At 44.0% G+C, this 13,927-nt stretch overlaps 2 long non-coding RNA genes across 7 annotated transcripts in view; both read right to left on the bottom strand.

The window, feature by feature from the left end:
• LOC139796291 (uncharacterized) overlaps nucleotides 1-5,605 on the bottom strand; it is a 240,433-nt gene extending 234,828 nt beyond the window's left edge. The window contains exon 1 of the long non-coding RNA XR_011725925.1: nucleotides 5,389-5,605. This is a non-coding gene — a long non-coding RNA (uncharacterized lncRNA). The remainder of the gene's footprint in view (nucleotides 1-5,388) is intronic.
• A 1,022-nt stretch (nucleotides 5,606-6,627) lies between these two features.
• LOC139796288 (uncharacterized) overlaps nucleotides 6,628-13,927 on the bottom strand; it is a 44,872-nt gene continuing 37,572 nt past the window's right edge. For all 6 annotated transcript variants that reach the window (XR_011725920.1, XR_011725922.1, XR_011725921.1 and 3 more), the window contains 2 exons: nucleotides 8,191-8,308; nucleotides 6,628-6,751 (listed from right to left, as the gene is read on the bottom strand). This is a non-coding gene — a long non-coding RNA (uncharacterized lncRNA). The remainder of the gene's footprint in view (nucleotides 6,752-8,190; nucleotides 8,309-13,927) is intronic.

The raw sequence follows: 13,927 nt of genomic DNA, 5'->3' as shown, positions 1-13,927 counted from the left end.
GGTAAATTTTTAATTGAACTTTGGTTCATGTTTCAGGAACATGTTGCAATTTTGCAAAACTCGTACCTTTCAAGCAATGGGATCTAGAAATAAAGCCTGGCTACTGTGCCTTCTGATGCAATGGCATCAGACCAACACATTCCTCATGGCTACACCCAAAGTCCAGGGCAGACTGGGCTACCATTGCAGTTGAAAAGGAAGGGACTGGCATTTGGGGTTTGGGTTTTCTCTCTTCCCCCTCTTTTTAACTGCTAAGCCTGCAGTTGGGGTTGAGAATGGAAAGGGGGATGGGAAAAGAATCTGGTGAACAGCTGGGGCCCATCACTTTTCATTGCAGGTCTTGGAGAGATGTGGTTGACAGAGTGATGCACAGAGGCTGTCCCAGTTAATGACTTCACCATTCTCCATCATTATCCCCATCATTAGGAAATTAGGAGGACAGAAGGTATTTACTGTAAACCTGCCACCTCCCAAGGAGAGATAAATAGAAACTGATAAATGGGATCTTCTGGTGCTGTTCGTCTATTAACCTTCTGCTTCCCAGTTTAGGCATATGCACACTATCCTGCCATTAATATCCAGTAATTGGCATAGCAGTGGGCAACACAATCCTACCTTTAGCATATGAACACCTCCTGCACTGCATGCAAGTGCACAACTACATCAAAGCTCTGCTAGCCAGGCCAGCACAGAGCTCCTGTGCATCTGTTCACACTTTTGCTCTGAGCTCAGAATTACCATTCAGATCTGGTGGGCCTTAAGATGAGGCACCAATGTGGTCAGAGGAGAAAGAGTCATGGGGAGAGAGGACAGTATGTGTGTGACTTCCCTTCCACAGAACCAACAAAACAGCAAGTAGACACATTTGCACCTTGAGCTGAGCTGCTACAGGTTCTGTCAGCCTACCTCTAAATACAGCTCACCAACACCTCAAGGGAAGAGTCCCACTTTGCTGCAATCTCTGAACATCAAGGAAAGCATTTTCTACAGCAGTTTGAAGCAAACTGTTAAAAAAAAAAAATTAAAAAAAAAAGGTTTCAGAGGGCTCAATTTATGAACTTATTTTCCTAGTCAAGAAATAGAACTATTTCAGCAACTTCTTTCACCAATGCTTCAGCTCTCCCCTCCCTGCACCCAAGATCTCAGCATTCACTGCCTTACTTTACTCCCACAATCCTGATCCTCTGAGAAAGGACCAAGATAAACTGAGCCACCACCTCCTTCCTCAGCAACCAAGCCATGGGCGGCTGAAGTAAGTCCAGATTCAAAGACCAGGGCTTTGCCTGAACCAGTCCCCTGGCCCCACTACCACCCAGAAGAAGCAGCCACCTCCCACAACAGGTCCACTTGCAAGTCAAATAACTTTCTTAATTCCTTTCTTCCACCTTTAACACCACACTTCCACTTAAGAAAACATCGCCCCACTGTACATTCATCTGTGTATTACCTGACATTATTAACTGCTTCTATTTACCCCACCTCTAGTCATTTTCCTTTCAACCAGCATTGTAATTTCCAACTCACATGATTTCCAACTCAGAGACACCAGCTAAAACCACGGATGCATTTCTTATGATGAACTACTTAAGCCACAAGTTTCCATCAACTCCGGCACAAGTCTTAAAAGACTCACATTATACAGTCTTTAAATTCTGTAAAAATAGAAGGACAAGTGAAATACAAAGAAACCACTACACCAATTGAAAAACACTAGGACAACCTCTTCTCATTTGTGCCCTGTGACAGAACAAAGGGCAGTCATGGCTTGGCTTCATGAATGAAGATTTAAGATGGGCTCTCCCCATGCTTGCTGCAAGTGTGCTGATAGCTGAAAAGTCCAATGTGGGACAGGCAGTGCGGTTGCCACAGGCACAGCAGAAAATCTCCTGTGCCAGGACAGCCCAGGCACAGTTCTTTCTGTGCTGCCTTTCTCCTCAAGACTGACTCTACATCTGCTCTCAAAGAGGCAGCAGCATTATGGATGCTGTGTCTCCATGTCTCCTGACTGGAGGCCACATTCAGGACCACTGATTTCAGTCAATATGGCCAAATCTGAGGGATTGTTTCAGGGAGTCCCTGTGTCTCCTCTTTGGGGCTTCTCTACTGCGGCAGCTGATGGCAAGTTCACCACAAAGCACCATCTTAGGGAGGGGTGATCTCCATCCTGGAGACATGCTCTGCCCAGCACAGCTGAGTCCTCAGCAGCATGGCCTCAATAGAGGGGACTCCCACCTGTTCAGGGACAGGAGCACAGGTCACATAGTCAGTCCAGTGGATACAAGGCCAGCAGATTTAAGATAAAATACAGGAAGCTCCGCCTCAACATGAAGAAGAATTTCTTTACTGTAAGGGCTACAGAGCCCTGGCACAGGCTCCCCAGAAAGGTTGTGGCTTTTCCTTCTCTGGATGCATGTGAGTGACCTGCCCTAGTCTTGGTCTTGCTCTGGCAGGGAGGGTTGGACTTGATGTCTTCAGAGGTCCTGTTCAACCCCTGACACTGTGATTCTGTGGAACAACCTGTACATGAAAGCCACCTCAAGTGCTGCCATCGCTGCCTTCATTCACAGTTCACACCTCCCAGATCTAGCACATACAGCACCACACATTGTTTATTTGGAAAGCATTTTTTTTCCCCAGTACACATGCCTTCAGTGCAAAACAAAGGTAACAATTCCATCTTGTTCCAGCCTTTCCCCTTCCATGCAAGGAAGGGTGAAGTTTTGGCATCAGCAAGAAAACCCATGATATCACTACGCATTTTAAGACTTTCGCCACATCCATCAAATTTAAGACAATGTCACCAGAAAACCACTGCAGTCTGAGCTCAGCTCCTGTGTGGGACCATTGAGCAGTTATCTCCTCCCCACAGCCGCCCCACCACTCCTAAAGCCAGCCCAGTGACTGGAATAAATCACCACCCTCAAAAAACACTTGCCCAGTTCTCACTGACTTTTTTTAACCCATTTTTTTAATCACCATCTTTTACCACAACCCTGCACAAACACACAGCGAGCAGAATGCAGGTGGGAGTTGTGTCTGCTCCTTCTATATGCACTCTCTTGTACATATTAATTCAGTGCTGGAGCCTAATAAAAACGTGAGTGTGATAGTGAGTTCTAACAGTAACACAAGTATTAATTTCCATCTGTCTAAGCAACTGGCAGTGTCCATCAATTATGGCAATAGCCAAATAACATTTGCAGCTGCAAAATAAAAAAAAAAAAACAGAATTAACATTTCAAGTTACTGTCATTCACCTGAATTTTTTACAGTTGTAATTAGCAAGCTGCAGAAGCTGTCAACAATCAACATCAGCCAATCTGTCTGCACCAGCAACCCGACTGCCTGCCAGAAATTGTCTTCGACAGGTTTTTTTTCTCCCCTTGCTTCGCCCCATTAAAATTTTTCCTTCAATCCTCCCTAACACTCTTATCTCCTTTACCACCAGACACTAGAATTGAATATGTCAAAACAGAGAGAGACAGAATGACTGACACTTAACTGATAGAGTCATAATTATTTCCTTCCCTCAAACCTCGGAACAAAAATATGCTGCTGCCTCTTCCCCCGCAACTCCTGCTTCCCTGGCAGTACAGGAGCAACACTGCAACCCCTTCACAAAACTTGACCCCTAAACACTTCTAATTTGGAGATACTAAGAAATCAAAAACAGCATTCCTGAAGGCCTACCCTTTGATGAGCACGTGCAACTGTTCCCCATTCTCCAGCTCAAGAGCTCATTACACTCCTTATGACACCCACCTGCTCCATTTACCTCAGGCAGCAGATCCCCAGGACAGCTCTAGCTCACAAACATCTCAACACCCAGGGCTTCAGTTTCTTTTTTCTGTGGCACTACACCACACAATCAGGAAACAAAACCCAACTAAAAACGGACAAAACTTAAAAAACACAAACAATAAAAGAAACCCCAAACTTTCTCTCTTAGCCGGAAACCAATACTTCTTGAACACCTGTAAGTGTGCAAAGCCTACTCTCTCAAAACCAAATATTCTAGGAGAAAGTAAGCATATTGAACCAGTGCTGCTCTACTTTCACTGGAAAGCTGTTTTGTTTGGTTAGCTTCCCGAGGATTTGAGGCTTTCTTGTTGCTTGTCAGTTTCTTGGTTTGCTAGGTTTTTGTTTGGTTTGGGTTTCATTTGTTTTTGTTTTTTTAAATAAACCCCAAACATTTTTAAAGTTATTCATCCTCATTAAAACCAAGCTATGGCACAGACAAGATACACTTCCTTATCGCTTAACAGTTTTTTAACCCTTGCATTTGTCATAGCAGAGATCAAATTACATTATAGGCACTGTAACCAGACATGGACATTTGTAAATGACTTGGGATGGCTTGCTCTCACAGAAGCATCACCTCATATAATTAACTATTAATTTAACTCATTTCACGTGGATGAGCTCTCCTTATCTACTGGAGCAACACTGAGGTCATCTCAAGCATAGTGACCAAAGGGATCTCCGACTGCAGCAGAACAGCGCACAGCATTTGAAACAAACACTAACTTGAAAGGGAGCTACAGCAGCTCACTCCACACACGTACACTGCCACCTGACCTCCATTTAAGGCATTAATTACACTGCCAGTTGAGCAACCAGAACAAAAGGATATAGTCCCAGCAGAAGAGTTTTGAAAACTCTTATATCCACCAGCATAAACTATGAATAACTACCAATTCCTCTTCTTAAGGAACCACTGTAGAATAGCTCTCATACACAGCTTTTACACAGAGATCCACAAACCTGGTAGAGTTAATGCAGGATTTATGAATTACTGTGTGCCACATCAGAGGTCTAACAGACCACTTACATTGGAACAGTATATAGGGAAGTCCTGAAAACCCTTCAGCGGTGCTTTCACACAGATTGCATTTATAAACTAGAATCTAATGAGAGAAAAATCTAGTTATTAAAAGGAAATATCCGAAGAGCAAGTTTGGAGTGAAAGTTTCTTAGCCTTCCTTACTGACCTCAAGGCATAGCAGGTAACTACAAAAGAAAATCAAAGCTACTACTGCATAAAGAGACTTAAGGCCTCTTGGTATGGGCAGAGACACTACAGAATATTGGGCAGTTAACCTTCTCTCCCAAAACACAACCATGACACCAACCCCCTCCTCACCAGCCAGGCTTCCAGCCGGACCCCATCAGCACCCTTGGGTTCCAAACACAGCAACTTCCCCACAGGGCTATACAAACTTTTCCTCAGGAGCACCCGACCAGGCCCCGGCCCCCAGGAGCCGTGGTTAAGACTTGGGAGTAAGAAGCTGAGACCAGGGATTACTCTCCCAGGGCACACCCACAGCCCCCCACACACCCCAGCCAGCGGAGAAGCACCCCGGGACCGAACCACTGCGGGGTTCTTACCCAGAAGGTCCAGCCGGGTTCCTCGGCCGCCGGGCTGCTCTCCCGTCTGCTCTCTGCTCACTCAGCCTTCCAGAACATTCCGCAGGGCCCCGCGGGCAGGGGGCTGCTCGCCTGGCTCCCAGAGGCGGCCAGAGCTCCGTGCGGGAGGCCGAGACAGCCCAGCATATCCACGAGACCTGGAGAGCCTCCGAGGGGCACGACCGCTCCTTATGTTCCCTACGGGATCTCACCATGCCGGACCGGACCGGACCGGACCGGACCGGTCAGCGCAGCGCAGCTGAGGGGAATGGCTCCTTCCCGCCGCACACCTGAGGGGAATCGGCTCGTGCCGAGAGCCCGCAGCTGGGCGAGGTTAAGTCTGATTGCAGCCTGGAGCACCAGGCAAAGAAGATTCAGGTGGGAGCAAAATGGTTTTACCACGGGAGAAACGCACCAACCGTTTCCATAACAATGGCGACGGCGGCCCCAGCAAATGAAGGGGCTTCTCAGAGCGGCCAAGGGGCGCACGGGCCCCGGGGCCGTCAGGGTGAAGGTGCAGCCGGAGCGCCATTTCCCTGCCCGGGGCTCTGGAGCAGGCGGCCATCAGGAGTTTGTGTGAATCCCGAAGTTTTCAGAAGAGCAGATGAAGGAGGTCAAAATGCGAGTGGGCTGTCCAGGCTCTCCCTTGCAAGCCAAGCTGTCCGACTGGCTGCAGGGCGAGTGACCATCTTGCCTTTCTGGCAGGCGGGAGGCACTGTCGGGGCTGAGGGAAAACAGGCGGGAGCGTGCTGCAGGGGGAAGTCAGGGATAAGGGAACAGTGGGTGTTGTGCAGGAGGGGGTTTTTGAGGCACATTACCACCTCCACTAGTTATTTCCATCCAGTCCTGACCCCCTGTTCTGACGCAGACAACAGGGTCTTCAGTGCTGTTTTTCAGCTTTTTAGTTTAGGGCAAATTCCCTGAAAGTTCCCTGTTCCTTTTATTGGACCTTAGCTGCTTGGTGCTTTTAGCTGCTTGCGACTAAATCCAGACTACCCAGGGGTAACATCAGTATATGCAGGAGCATAGCTGAGCATCCCAGCACATCCCTGAAATCTGCCCAAGCAGGGTATGCTCCTTCCATCAAGGATGCTCAGCAGAGACAAGGAAAAAAAAGTCACTTTTTACAATTAAAACTACTGGGAAAAGATCTTTCTCCTTTCTCTGAAACAAGAAATTCAAATTTGTGCACCATATAAGAGCACCCTAACAACCACAGCCGAAGGGGTTTTCCTTTCTCTTATCTGTTTTACAGGCTGACAAGAAAGTTTGAAATTCCATAGCTGTCATCATGAAATACAGATGTAGTGTCCTTCGAGTCCAGGGGGAAATACAATAAAGATGCCTAAAATAAAAAGATTTTCCAAATACATGATTAGTTTTTCTGCTTCTGCTCATGAGTCCTCTCGATTGCTTTTGCACACAAGTGCTGTACACTGTCACAGCCATATCACAGCTGCAAACACAATGTTTATATCTGGATTACAGTGCTCTGGCCTGTTCAAGGACATGGTAATTTATGTGAAAAAAATAACTTGTGGAAATACCACTCAAAATTTAATGGACCATTGCATTAAAGCCCCTTTAAACATAAACCCAATATTGTTATTTTTAACTACTGTGGTAGTTTTGGTTTTTGTGGGGTTTTTGGGTTTTTTTTAGTTTTGTTTTTAAATTCCTTATCTCAATTCTTTGCAGTATTCTGTAAAGGAAGAAGTTTGGGATAAAATTAAATTTCAGTATGAGGTTGTTGGGGGTTTCCACCATTAAAATTATTCAGTATTTTTCTGGAGTGACATAAGTGAGATCATGAATTCCATTTACTAAAATCAGAGTTAGGATCAGAACTTGAGTACTAAGACCACACAATGCAGTTTAATCTGTGCAGTCAAGACATGCAAATGCCCCCTGCCTAACCTTTGCCAAATATGAGGGAAGAAAATCAAGATACCAATTTGACATGAAATAATATTTTGCTTGAACAACAATTTTGTTGAACAATCAAATAGACGTTCAAAGTAGGTTTTGGAAAATTATTAAAACTTTCAAGTGCTCTGATTCTTTTGACTTAAAATGGATCTTGTCGAGACAGCTGATACGAGGAGGTCTTTGTGGAGCAAGGTGCTTTTTCTTATGTAATCAAGAGATTCTTTAGGGAGGATTTTTCAAAAGCACCCATGCCCATGAAAATCATTAAGATCTCCTCTCTGTGTGTCTGTCTTTTTGCAGACCTGTCAACTTTTCACAGGAGTTTTATTTGTTTTTTAAAATACCTTACACAGACCCCTCAGACTGAGGTGTCCAGACAAGACAGCAGTATGCAGATCCCAGTTTCAAAACCCTGACCCTAGGAGCTTCTGCCTGCCCCCCATTAATACAAGGCTATGTTTCAATAGTCACTTACAAGAGGTTCAGTTGTGTCAATATAAAAGGAGACCACTCCACTTTCTTTTTGCTAGTTGATAATAAGGCTTACTGCTAGACTTCAATATTTATTGAAGTAAAGCAGAGTGAGATGGGTAAAGCCCTGAGACCCACTGAACTAAGCAGCAGAACTACTGTAGCCTTTGTTGAGACCAGTATTTGGTCCTAAGCATATCCAAAATGCATCTTCATTGACAGGATGTTAATTTGATCTGCCCCAACTGAGAGGATTCATAGCTGAGCTTTTAAAAATCTCAGCACCTCCTCCCTTGTGGTCAGCAGAGACCTGGGATGGAGGTCTGGGATTACCTTGCATGTTCACACAGCTAGAATAGGGGACATACTCCATGCTGAACTCACATGGCTGCTTTAAGGCTTCTCTCACAGTATGTTTCCTCAGAAGAAAAACAGCTGAAAGAGGAGAGTGTAATCAGGATGGGGCCACCTCCCACGGAAGTATCTTTTCCATGCACAGTGCCTGAAACAGAAATATAAGGATGTTACCACAGCACTCACACTCACTGTGCTACTCCACAGTAAACATCACCACATTCAGGAGTCTGTTTTCCCAGTGGTGTTCAGTTACAGCTGCTAGAATAAAGACTGCTTCTTGTCATCAGTACAACAGTTGTAATGACACCCCAGAAAAACCTGAATCAGCACAACAGCTTTCAACTCCAAGAAAGAGATGTAAGAAAAATACAGCAGCCTCACTGGACGTTGGAATCCCTGGGTCCTCATGGTTGGCAGCCAGATGTCATGAACACACCATCGGGCACTCCCAGACCCCTGTTTGTCACAGCAGTTTCTCCCTTGCCTGGCTCGGGTGCCATCAGGAAAGCTCAGTGTTTATTGAAGTGAGAGGCTGGCTCTCAGGACTGTTCCCAGCTGTAAGCACCTCTTTCCTTCAGCTTACACTGTACAGGGAGCTCTCATGTAAGAGTTTCTGCCATGGAGTCTGTGTTAGTGCTTTGCTGTCAAGCGTAAGGGAAGGAACAGCAAATAGAGACAAAATATGTCCCTGAGACCAGGGCTGGCTGGAGTTTGTAGAGAAGGCAGTCCACTGAAAGGAAGGTGAGCTGATCACCTGCAGAGCTCATCGCCTTTGCAACAGACTGCAAGAGAAGGATGACAGAAATCATCTCATTTGCCCACACCTCAGCCTTCCTACACCAAAAGCTGTGAAAATGAGGCACAAAAAGCCTGAGCTGTGGGAATCTGCACCCCCATTACTGCTGGCAATCCCACCAGTGTGCAAGATGTATTTTGAGATGCTGAACTTTGTTAACATCTGGCCACAAGCAGAAAGGGACTCCTCAGCTCAGACCCAGTCTCTGCACACACACAGGCCTCCAGGATGACTTTGGGCAGACAACTTAACTGAACCTCTGCAAATGCATGAACAGCACCTGTTGTGAAGTCAGACCCTTGAGAGGGATCAGATAATACAAGATCACCAAGTATCTAGTTCTGTACACACTAAGAATAGCAGGTGGATAACAAGCACAGGTATTGATTTCCCTAAAAGCAGTTCTAAAACTGTTTCTGAGATATTTTTTTTTTCCTAACCCCACATGAAATATAAAATGTTTGTCTTTTTCTGCCTTGTAATTTAATTCTTGCCAGGCAAACGGGCCATAAGAGCAACCTATAAAAGAACAACCTTTGGAAAAAGGATCCGAGTCATACTCCTGCCCAACAGCTAGGTTTTAGCTGTTTTGTTGAAAAGTGAGCATATAAACTAGAGAGAGATCAGATTTCTGATTAAGCATTGAAAATTAATGTATATAAGACAAAACAAAAATATTTCATAGGAAGCACAAACCAGTGCTAAACCCTTTTAAAGGCAAAAAAAAAAAAGTATAGAAAGTGAGCAAATAAGAAAACATTGCTATTTACTGTTTTCCTGTTTCAATACAGTTTCAAGGGATGTGTCTCATTGTAGTTCCTGACCTACTAACAGATACGTTGTCCTTGGCTTTTACTGTTCTTGTATTAGGAATGAGAGATTATCAAACTCAAATGATGGAAAAAATTATTTATGACCCAGCAGGGTATTTGCCTGAACACTGTCCTGCCTAAATAGCATGTTTTGTGTCCAGCTTTTGCATCTGGGCTGTTGCAGATTGAGATGTATTCTCACCAAGGGCCTCCCAGATGCCAAGACAGAAAATGGTTCTTGAATTTAACACCACTGGCCACCTAGTGGGAAAGAGGGAAAACTACTAGGTGGTGTGAGATATTTCACACGTTTTAAACTCTCAGCTACAGTCCAGTTAAGGGAAATAATGAATAAAATTTTCTTAAATTATATTTAGTTTTGAAAAATTCTTTTATCCTTTGCAATATGACCAACAGCCAGGTCATATTGTCTAAGGTGTTCAAGATACACCAGAAACTACACAATAATGACAAATAATTAAAAAAAAGAACAACCACAAGCTGTGTTTAAAATTTGTGACTGTGGAGTGTCTGGAGAGTCTCAAGTGTTCCACTACAAGAACATGGTAGGATCCTTCCTCCACAAAAACCTGTCAAAACAGAGAAGGAATGTAATGCTGGAGCAGGGATAATTTGCCTAGGGTTGGTGCCCTCACCAGTTTCCTTTTCCAAGAGGAAAATACACAACTCCTGATTTCCCTTTACATGTTTTCTACCTGTCCTACAAGCTACTGGCCAGAAGTACTCCATCTTCAATAGCCTCCTCAAAATGTGACAAAACAGGACAAAATGTACTAGCTAAAAATCTATTTTTCATTGTTATGACTTCTTCAGCATCACAGATGGAGTCAAAGGAAAGGGCCAAGTTCAGCTATCACCAAATCATCTTGGACTATTTTGCAATCCAAAGGAAGGCACATGGGCACTCTTATTGCCAGTCACGTTCATTGGCACTAAGCCTCACCAAAGGACAAGGTCCATGTGTCATTGAGGCCATGGCTATGCAAGAAAAATTACATTACTTGCTTGACAGCCTTTGTGATGGCCCCTCTGGTCCAAGCTAATTTAAACACCTCTCACAGAATCATGAGAGAACAGAGCTACAGGAAACTATATCTGAAAAATCAACACTATCAGCAGACAGTGGTGATCTGGAGTTTGTTCTGCTTGGTACAAAGTCTCATCAACATTTGTTATGTTTCTCCTGCAGTAACTGCAGCATTCAACTGCCCAGTAATGCCAACAACCAGCTACAACAGAATTTGTGGTATTTACCTCCATTTGTTTCCAGTGTTCCTGCTCTCACCAGGTACAAAGTAGATGGCCAACTTACTGAGTATTCTAGGGAAATGCCTGTGTTCAAACACCTGTGAACTGGTGTCCCAATTGCCACAATTTATAACATTTTGCCTCAAACTGGCAGCCAGAGGCTCTATTCAGGCATGCCACCACTTGCAAAGAACAGCACTGGAAAGCCTCAAGATGCTTTCCACCTTATTTTACCAAGAACATGAGGCAACATCTATTTAGTAGCTGTAAAATGAGTTACTAGTAAGAAATGAGGATGGCAGCCTGAAAAGGGAACATTAGACACAGGATCCACCCTCTCTGCTACCTGTTATTGCAGCACTTGCCCTCACAGGGAGTAGAATCCAGTCATTTACCCATTTGAGCCTCATCATCTGTTGTTGAAGCTGCCAGTAAATGTTCCAAAGATGGCAGGAGCTTAGGTCAAGAATACCACACTCACCGAAAAAACACCGTTTTCTTCACTTTTCATTTCCAGTTCCACTACTTATCAAGATCAAAGGAAAAAAAAAAAAAAGTTAAAAAAGCCCAAACCAAAACAATTTCAACATCTAGACTCAGTTTTAAGCTACTGAGATCCCCAACAAGACTTGCACACTACCCTGTTTTGAGACTCAAGGCCCACAGGCCTAGCAGCATGCCAAGGAGTTCTCTACACCCCACCCTTGTCTCTAATGGTAATTGATGAGTTTTACAAGCTCCATATCCAAAGGACCACTGACTCTGGTTTTGTCTTTTAAATCTTTTAAACCTTTTAAATCACATGAAACCCTAGCAGGAGGAACTACCCTGGCAGTGGTCATTTCCAGACAACTCACTAAGAATATTTTGCATAATGAAATACACTTCATTCTCCATAGAACATCACATCTCTCATCACCAAAGAAATTGGATAATTTCTTTTCAATGAGATGGTCGTGCTTTTCCAAAAATGTAAATTAATTCTTGCAGGGAAGAAGAGAGAGTGGCCTGGCAAAAAGAGCAGTGTTTGGCATGATTAGTGCTCCTTGCTGACTCCCATTCATTTTCTGCAAAAAATCTGATGTGGCAGCTTGTTTAAAACTTGTTTATTGGGGAGAGGTCATATGATGAGCACTATTCAGAATAGGTCAGGCATCTGATTAAAGGTTGAATAAACTAAATGCTTCACATGACTCTCTGAGACAGAAGCTTGATGAGGAGAGAGAGCTCGTCTTAGAAAAATATTGCCAACTACCTAACATCCCAGAGAGCCAGCAGACTGCAGTACTGGTTAAAAGATCAGGAAGATTAAATATTTCTGCTTGTCAGCATTAACAAATATTCAATATTATTCTTCTGTATTTCAGGACTGGCTCTGGCTGGAAGAAAGCCTCTCTGTAAAAGCAACATAATAAGAAATCATGCCAGCCTTGAACAACTGATAGTCAAAACAGACATGAGAAAAAAAAAACATCTTGAAATTATCTGCAAAACAAAGGAGAAGAAAAAAGGAAAGGAAAAAAAAAAATCTGCTTATCCCAGGACTTGTGGGAAAGAAGAGAGCTGAATTTACCTCTCCCAAGATTCAGACCAGTGACTATTCCCTCACAGTCTTTCCTTCTGCCTTTTGGGATGTAGGAAAAAGGAAAAGAAATAAATTCACAGCTTCTTTGTAAACTCTGAAGTAACTGCATGTTAGAAAAAACAAACAAACAAACAAACGCACCAAACTTCCAGGTTTTACAAGAGTAAGAAAATGCTTTGAAATTAGTCTAGGGAGAGAGAACGTGCGAGAACTCAAAATTTTCTGATGAGCAGGGAACTTAAAAAAAAAAAAAAAAAAAAAGGGATTTGAGAATTATTTCCCTATCAACAGCTCTATAGAGAGGGAATGGCCAAATTTATTGAGGGCAAGTGCTTGGCCCTTGCTCTATCTTAAACCCTGGAGCTCTGCTGCACTGCATAAGATCTCCAGCACTGAAGCATCCTGGGTCTCCTCGGGAAGCCCTCCTCCCCTCCCAGCAGCTGACCTCAGCACTGCAAACTCTGTTACAGCACCAGGGTAATTACTGAATCGGCACAGACCTTACAGGAGCTCTGACCCCTAATTTCTCAAGCCTCTCTCATTCTTCTGAGCATTAAGTCCCTATAGCCTATACAATGCCAAATAAATCTCTCAAACTGTTAGATCAGACAGGCTTTTGCCAAGAGGGCCCTGAAGCATAAGGTGCCTACCTCCCTCAGATAGTATGGAAGCTTCAGCTGAGCCATAACCTGGCCCCTCATCTGCTTACAGTCCAGAACTGGCAACAGGGACTCCTCAAGTCCTTCTGCCCTGCAGGATGACTGCAATGAACACAAACCTTTTGTGCTCTCGTTTGTCCAGCTGTACAAGAGGAGTTGTGTAGGTACCATTTATACCTCTTAAATCACAACTGTTATGCATTTCATCATAGAATCATAGAATCCTAGGGGTTGGAAGGGACCTCGAAAGATCATCTAGTCCAACACCCCCTGCCAGAGCAGGAATTTCCAGGCCTGGCTTCCAGCATGCAAAGCTCTGGGAAGCACAGAGAATTTTTAGCAGAGGTGAGGCATTTATTATGAAAAAGGTACAAAGTCTTGAGGAGTTCAAGTAAGGCAATAATGATGGTTCTGACATGTGGTATGTTCTGCCCACAGCCTTCAATACAGTGATTCTGAAAAAACACCAAAAACAACCTCACCAGCACACCTTCTCACCTCTTACAGTGCTACACAGTCTCTTTGACTTGAGGGGAATACAGCCCTGTTCTGAGAAGCACCCCCAAATGATACATTTTAGAGACACTACAGCCTGAGTGGTTTTGCTTTTTTTTTTTTTTTTTTTTTTTTTTGCAGAGTAACA

Source organism: Heliangelus exortis, chromosome 4 (assembly GCF_036169615.1).
Source record: "Heliangelus exortis chromosome 4, bHelExo1.hap1, whole genome shotgun sequence".
NCBI classification, from domain to species: Eukaryota; Metazoa; Chordata; class Aves; order Apodiformes; family Trochilidae; genus Heliangelus; species Heliangelus exortis.
The sequence above is the reverse complement of the archived record's forward strand: the minus strand, read 5'-3'. Positions and strand labels throughout refer to the sequence as shown.